A 7,880-nucleotide genomic window follows, 5' to 3' on the forward strand; every position below is an offset into this window, starting at 1 on the left:
CTCTGGTTCTGGGTGCGTCAGCCGAGAACCACAGCTGCCAAGTGACCGCAGCTCTGCAGTTCCTGCGTTGAGCATCTGCCACCTGGTGGTAGTGTGTGTCATAGCTACTGGCCAGTCGGCCAGTTGGCAGTTGCTTAACCTTTTATATATAGAGATGGTAGGTATTTGTGTAAACACATCTACACATAGGAAAGGTACAGTAAAAATACAGTATAAAAGAAAATATAGTAGGTCTGTATAGGGCAGTGGTCGGCAAACTGCAGCTCGCGAGCCACATGCGGCTCTTTGGCCCCTTGAGTGTGGCTCTTCCACAAAATACCACGTGAGGGTGTTCACGTATAGTGCGATTGAAACTTCATGGCCCATGCACAGAAGTCGGTTTTCGGCTCTCAAAAGAAATTTCAATCGTTGTACTGTTGATATTTGGCTCTGTTGACTAATGAGTTTGCCAACCACTGGTATAGGGCACTTATGAATAAAGCGTGCAGAACTGGAAGTTTTTCTGGGTAAGTGGTTAGTGAATCTGAAGGCCTAGGCCTAGGCCTAGGGCATTACTGTACACTACTGTAGACTTTATCAGCACTGTACACTTAGACTACACTAAATTTATTTTTTAAACTTATTCAACAATAAATTAACCTTGACTTACTATAATTTTCTGACTTTGTAAATCTTTTAGTTTTTTAAACTTTTGACTCTTTTATAACACATTAAAATACAAATACTTTATACAGTTTTACAAAGATATTTTCTTTTTTTAAAGCTTTTTTAAAAAATATATTTTATTGATTTTTTACAGAAAGGAAGGGAGAGGGAGAGAAAGCCAGAATCATCAATGAGAGAGAAACATCAATCAGCCACCTCCTGCACACCCCCTACTGGGGATGTGCCCACAACCAAGGTACATGCTCTTGACCAGAATCGAACCTGGGACCCTTTAGTCTTCAGGCCGACCTCTATCCACTGAGACAAACCAGCTAGGGCTATTTTCTTTTTTAATGTCCCTATTCTATAAGAATTTTTTCTATTAAAATTGTTTTAACTTTTAAAAAAACTAAGACATAAATATACCTATTAGCCTAGGCCTACACAGGGTGAGGATTATGGATATCATTATCTTCCACTTCCACATCTTGTCCCACTTAAAGAGAACGTGTTCAGGGGCAATAACACACATGGAGCTATCATCTCCAGTGGTCAGCAAACTCATTTGTCAACAGAGCCAAATATCAACAGCACAACGATTGAAATTTCTTTTGAGAGCCAAATTTTTTAAACTTAAACTTCTTCTAACGCCACTTCTTCAAAATAGACTCGCCCAGGCCGTGGTATTTTGTGGAAGAGCCACACTCAAGGGGCCAAAGAGTGGCATGTGGATCGCGAGCCGCAGTTTGCCGACCACTGCTTTAGACACTCAGAAATGTAGAGAGTTATGTATATCAAGGTCCTATCAGCTTTATTCTTAATTTCATGGTTTTTGAAGAAGACATTGGCCTTGAAATAATGGGTGGCTTCATCCACAATATCTGTGTCTTTTGTCTTTCTAGGGGCAGGTCGTTTGAACTGACTTCTGATGGGCAACAGTGCCATGTTTCCCAATGAGTTTGGGGTATCAGGGTCCATGAGAGAAGAATGGTAAGCCTGCATCTTGATGTCTTCTGATTTTTCTGAGGTTTCTCTTTTTCTTCTTCAGCAGTTCCCTTTGCTCTTGCCTCCTTTGTTCAACTATGCTATCCTGTTCCAGTCCCAACAATTCCTCCTTCATTAGTTCCTCAGGAACAACTTCTAAGAGCTCCTCAGTGTCATCCTCATCCACACCCAGGTTAAAGTGGTTTACAGTCTCAACCACAGCCATGTTGACTTTTGCAGTCTTTACACTATGATGTTACAACAGCTACAGCACTAGGTTATAAGAATTTTTCAGCTCCATTATAATCTCATTATGTCATTATTATAACATATATGAAGGGACCACCTTCATATATGTGGTTCATTGTTAACCAAAAAAATCATTATGCAGTGCATGATTATTTAATTTTTTTCTTTAGGAAAAAATTTAATTTAATTTAATTTTTTTCCTCACCCAAAGATATGTTTATTGATTTAAGAGAGAAAGTAAGAGCGTCAACCATGAACCAGGAAATCATGGTTTGATCCCCAGTGTAGGGTGTGCAGGAGGCAGGCAATCAATGAGAATCATTGATGTTTCTATCTCTCTCTCCCTCTCCCTTCTTCTCTGAGATCAATAAAATTATATATTTTAAAAAGAGAGACAGAGAGAGAGAGAGAGGAAGAGAGAGAAAAAAACATTGATTAGTTGCCTTCTGTATGTGCCCCAAATGTGAACTGAACCTGCAACATAGATATGTGCCCTGACCAGGAATCAAACCCACAACCTTTTTGGTGAATGGGATGATGCTCTAACCAATTGAGCAACCTGGCCAGGGCATAATTTAATTTAAATTTAAGTTAATTTAAATTTAATTAATCTCAGTAGAGGAACTAATAAAAAAAAAGTTGAGAAGCATTGTTCTATAATAATGAACCTCCAAACTTTAGTGGATCAACTAGAATAAAGGTCACTTTCTCAACCTGCCCTGCAGATAGGTATGGCCATGTGACTAAGTTCTGGCTCATGGCAGATGATGGAAAGTGATGAATACAATCCCAGGATGGGTCTAAAAATGAGGAACAAGCCCTTTTCTGCCTTCCCACCATCCTGTACTTGGAAAGCAGACATTGTGGCAAAGCCCCTTGGGCCATGTGTAGGAGGGCAGCAACCTGGACATGGCAGTGAATCAATGAGATAGAACCTAGGAGACCTCATGGAGCAGAACCACCATACACACTCTAATCAACCTGCCTCTTTCAAGGATAAATGCATTTATCTTAATTAGACACTATTACTTTGGGTCTCCATTACATGCAACTGATCCCTTACTTTTTTTTTTTTTTTGAGAGAGAGAGAGAGAAAGGGAAAAGAAGAGAGAGAAACATCAATATGAGAGAAACATCAATTGGTTGCCTCCTGTACACACCCCCAGAGGGGATCAAACTAGAAAGAAACCTGGGTATATCTCCTAACTGGGAATTGAACCTACAATCTTTCATTGTACAGGGACAATGCTTCAAGCAACCGAGACACACCAGCCAGGGCATTACTCTTTTTTTGTTTTTTAATTATTATGGTAAAAAAAAAAATACGTAACATGAAATTTACAATTTTAACCATTTCTAAGTGTACAGTTCAGTAGTCTTAAGTATATTCATATTATTGTACAACATATCTCTAGAACTTTTTCATTTTTCAACACTGAAACTCTAAAACCTACTAAAGATTAATTTCGCCTCACCCTTTCCCCCAGCCCTTGGCAGCCACTTTTCTACCTTCTGCTTCTAGATTTGACTTTAAATACTAGAGATAAATATTTGTCCTTTTGTGACTGGCTTATTTCACTTAGCATAATCTCCTCAAGGTCCATCCATGTTGTAGCATGGGACAAGATTTCCTTCTTTCTTAAGGCGGCTGAAAGTTTCATTGCTTGTATAAACCACATTTTCTTCATCCATTCATCTGTCAGTGGACATTTGGGTCCCTTCACCTTTGCAAATAAGGCTGTTGTGAATAATGCTACCATGAACATGGGTTAGCAAATTTCTCTTTGAGATCCTTCTTTGAATTCTTTTGGACCTATTCCCAGAAGTGGAATTGCTACATCATATGGTCATTCTATTTTTGATGTTTTGAGGAGCCTCCATATTCTTTCCCATAATGGAAGCACTATTTTACATTCCTGCCAATAGGTTCCAACTTCTCCATATCCACACCAACAGTTGTTATTTTCTAACTAGAGGCCCGGTGCATGAATTTCATACACGGGTAGGGTCCCTAGGCCTGGCAGGCAATCAGGGCTGATCAGGGCCTTCCTTCCCTGGCTGCCAGCTGCCGGCCAGGGCCTTCCTTCATTCTGTGCCGCCCCCGGTGGTCAGCGCATGTCATAGCAAGCAATTGAACTCCCGGTCTCCCTGTTGAACTCCTGAGGGTACACTTTGCATATTAGCCATATATATATTTTTTTTGTTTTTTTGTTTTGTTTCATTGTTGTTGTTGTTGTTGTTGTTGTTGTTGTTGTTGATAGTGGCATCCTGATGAATATGAGATGATATATCATTGTGGTTTTGATTTGCATTTCCCTGTCTTTTACGATTATGATGTTGAACATTTCATGTGTTTATTGGCCATTTGTATATCTTCTTTAGAGAAATGTCTATTCAAATTTCTCTCCCTTTTTAAAATCAGGTTTGTTGTTGCTGCTGTTGCTATGTTGTAGAATTTTCTTATAAATTCTAGGCATTAACTCTTAATCAGATATATGTTTTGCAATTATTTTCTCCCATTTCATAGGTTGTTTTTTCACTCTGTTGATTGTTTTCTTTGATGCAAGCAAAGAAGTTTTTAAGTTTGATGTAGTCCCATTTGTCTCTTTTCAACTGATTCCTTATTCTAACTAATTCAACCATTAAAAATAACAATAAACTGTAGCAGCCATAGCATTAAAAAAAAAAAAAAAAAAAAAAGGAAGCTTATCACAGTAGGAAATGACCTGGTCCTGGAGGAAATTATCATATGTTAAGAAAATTAGTCAGCCTTATATTATATAAATAGTAAGGAAATTTGAAGAGTGTTTTACTTATCTGGACTTCAGTATTTTCCATCTGGAAACCACATTTTGAACTCTTGTTGTATGATATCATTATATAACCTATTCTTCACCCTAGGTGAGCAGCTGTGAGTATACTAAAGGCTGCCAGTGATACTGGTTTCACATCCCTTACTATAAACCACCCATTTATGTGAAATGGACACAAAACATGCAGAAATCCCCTTGGATCTGAGAGTAGGATTTCCCCCAGCACAATTGTTTGTGGTCAGTTTAGCTAGATCAGCTAAGAATACTAGCCAATCAGAGTTTCAGAGGGAAAACGTTTTCCTATATAAATATGATTTTAAATAGCATGTTCTCTAAAGAATTTCCCGGGCTTGAATTCCAATAGAGGAGTGACTCAGTAGAACTCCATTCTACCGCTATGAAGAAAAGTGGTGTTTCTCTCCTTTTGGGTATCATCTTCCTGGCTCTGATTGGAGTTCAAGGTAAGGGGTTCTGAGTCACATTAGGTTAATAAATTCAGAGATGTAAATTGCTATAAAAGCCTCTTGAATTGCCCAGTAGAGGTGATTGCATGCATCAGAAAGTGATATGAGTCACTCATAAAAGCTCATTGATGTGGTTGATTATCCAAAGTTCCTATCTTAGACTTGCCAAATCAAAAAAGTCTTCTCAGTCTTGGTGTTTGAATTCCTGGCATGTTGTAAATGTTCAATAAATATTTATTGAACTGTAGATAATGAGATTAAAGATTCTCAAGTTAGTTTTGTTACCCTAATATTGTTTCTTGATAAGTATTTCTGTGCTTAAGCAATTAAAGATCCAATAATCAGAGACATTGTTCTTAACTTGTTTACTATTGGCCTTTGTTACCTTAAGCAAATTAGTGAGCTTTTCTAGACTTCAGTTTCCTCCGCTGAAAAATGGGTATTTTATAGTTATTTTTCTATCTACCTCATGATGTATGGCATATAGTAAGCACTAAGTAAATATATGATATATATTCAATAAATGAAAGAATTAAGGAATGAAGATAGTGTATTTTAAAGAATTTCCAAAAGTTGAAAGCACTATTGAAAAGCAAGGCAGTGGGGAGGATGAGGATGGTAGTGGTAACTGGTTATTATATGTAGAGCTTTCTGTCCAAACCAGCACCAACTGCAAGGTCATGTAATAAAACGGCTTTGGAAGTTGCTTAGGAAACTGTGGCCCACATAGCACCCATGAATTAGGTATCCATGTGTCTGGCCTGCAATAGGCATTTATTAAATATTGTGAAAAATCTTTTTTCCTGAGGTTGTAGAATATGGTAGTTAAGAGCAATGCCTTTGGATTCAAACTCTTTCCCTGCCCCCTAAAAGCTGAATGACTTTGTTCTTTACTTCTTTGAACTTGAGTTTCTTTGTGTATAAAATGAAAGTGATACCTACTTCATTTGTGGTAATGATTATTAGAAACTCAGGAAATAATAGTAATAACCATGATTAAGTCAAATGTATCATTTTGATGGAACACCTAAATTGAGACATTGCCCTAAACCGGTATGTGCTATCCATTCCCTTTCTCTTAGGAGTCCCAATAATGAAGAAAGGACACTGTTTGTGCATCAACACCAACCAAGGGATGATCCACCTAAAATTCTTAAAGGACCTTAAACAGTTCTCCCCAAGTCCTTCTTGTGAGAAAACTGAAATCATGTAAGTAAAATCTCATCCAACATGCATGCATCCTATTGGCAGGAACATTAAATTTAGTGTGATTATTACCCTCGGAATGCTTGCCTACGCAGACACTTAAAATTCAGATTGTTGCTCCTCTGCAAATCTTGCCTACTTCTTGCTTTTCTAAAAAACAAACAAACAAACAAACAAAAAACCAACAACCAACAAGTAATTTCTGGTGGGGGTTAGGAACAAAGACATATCACAAAAGTAATATATGTTCATTGGAGAAAATGTTTAATGCAGATAACCCAAAAGAAAAAAATTAATATTATTTATAATGCTACCATCCAGTGACAAATGCTGTTAATTTCTTGGTATGTGGTTTTCCAGATCTCTCTCATTTGCTTTGTGTGTACATATATAAACACAAAAAATATACACATATATTTATAAATACAGTATATGCACACAAAAATAAAGTCATACCCTACATACTGTTTTTTCATTAATACTATATCATGAATGTTTCTTCATGTCAGTACATCTTCTGTCATATCATCTTTTCCTGATAATGTCATTTTTAATGGTCAAATTATATTCCATCATATGCATGTACCATAATCTGTATGACCAATGCTAATTGTAGGTTATTTTCTATTTTTTCCTATTGAAATCAAACTCTTATTATGGCAATATTGTGTCTTGAATTCTTTCCTACTAATAATACCTTTCTAGAAATTAGAATTGCTAAGTTAAAGTACATGTATACACTTAAGTCTTTTGAAGTCTAAATCGAGAATGATATATAGACTGGCTACTCTTATTCTCAGATTATATTGATAAATTAAAGAAAAAAACATCTTTGAATTATTCAAGGAGAGTGTGCTGTAATTTAACAAAATTCAACCAGTCTGTTAATCTTATCTTAGGATAACATTTTATTATGTTTTAAGTAGTTTCATTAGAAAATTTGGCAAAATTCATGCTGATTTTCATTGTTTCTGAAAAAAAAGTAGGTATATTGATAACTTTTCTATTTTGCTTCTTCAGTTAAGCTTAAATAGCTATTTCCAGGACAAAATAATCAATATCATCTTTAGATATGTTTCTCTCATTGCATATACCTGTGGGATTTTTAAAATTTATGGTTATGTGTTATCCTAGAGATTTATCTAAGTCCCTCATTAGATTAGAAAATGAAAAGGCTGCCCTAACCAGCTTGGCTCAGTGGATAGAGCGTTGGCCTGCAGACTAAAGGTCCCAGGTTCGATTCTGGTCAAGGGCGCATGCCCAAGTTGCGGGCTTGATATCCAGTGTGGGGCGTGCAGGAGGCAGCCGATCAATGAGTCTCTCTCATCATTGATGTTTCTATCTCTCTCTCCTTCTCCCTTCCTCTCTGAAATCAATAAAAATATAAAATAAAATAAAATGAAAATTAAAAGGCAGGAAAAAAGACTGGGATTCTCAGATGCTTATAGTGATGACACAAGTACATTCTAATTGGGGAATTGAATTCTGTGGATAAGATGAAGTATTTAAATTATTAAAA

The sequence above is a fragment of the Plecotus auritus genome, assembly GCF_963455305.1.
Source record: "Plecotus auritus genome assembly, chromosome: 1".
Lineage (NCBI taxonomy): Eukaryota > Metazoa > Chordata > Mammalia > Chiroptera > Vespertilionidae > Plecotus > Plecotus auritus.